Here is a 300-nt window from a genome sequence, read left to right as displayed (position 1 = left end):
GGATGAGGATGAGGAGGAGGATAGGATGAGGAGTAGGATGAGGATAGGATGAGGACGAAGATGAGGATGAGGATGAGGATTAGGATGAGGATGGGGATGAGGGTGGGGATGAGGATGAGGACGAAGATAGGATGAGGATTGTGGAGGGTAGGATGAGTTTGAGGGTGAGGATGAGGATAGGATGAGGATGGGGATGAGGATGAGGAAGAGGATAGGATGAGGATATGATGAGGATATGATGAGGATGAGGACGAAGATATGATGAGGAAGAGGATGAGGAGGAAGAGGAGGGTAGGATGA

The sequence above is a fragment of the Lupinus angustifolius genome, chromosome LG11 (assembly GCF_001865875.1).
Source record: "Lupinus angustifolius cultivar Tanjil chromosome LG11, LupAngTanjil_v1.0, whole genome shotgun sequence".
In the NCBI taxonomy this organism is placed as follows: Eukaryota; Viridiplantae; Streptophyta; class Magnoliopsida; order Fabales; family Fabaceae; genus Lupinus; species Lupinus angustifolius.
Note: the sequence above shows the minus strand (reverse complement) of the source record.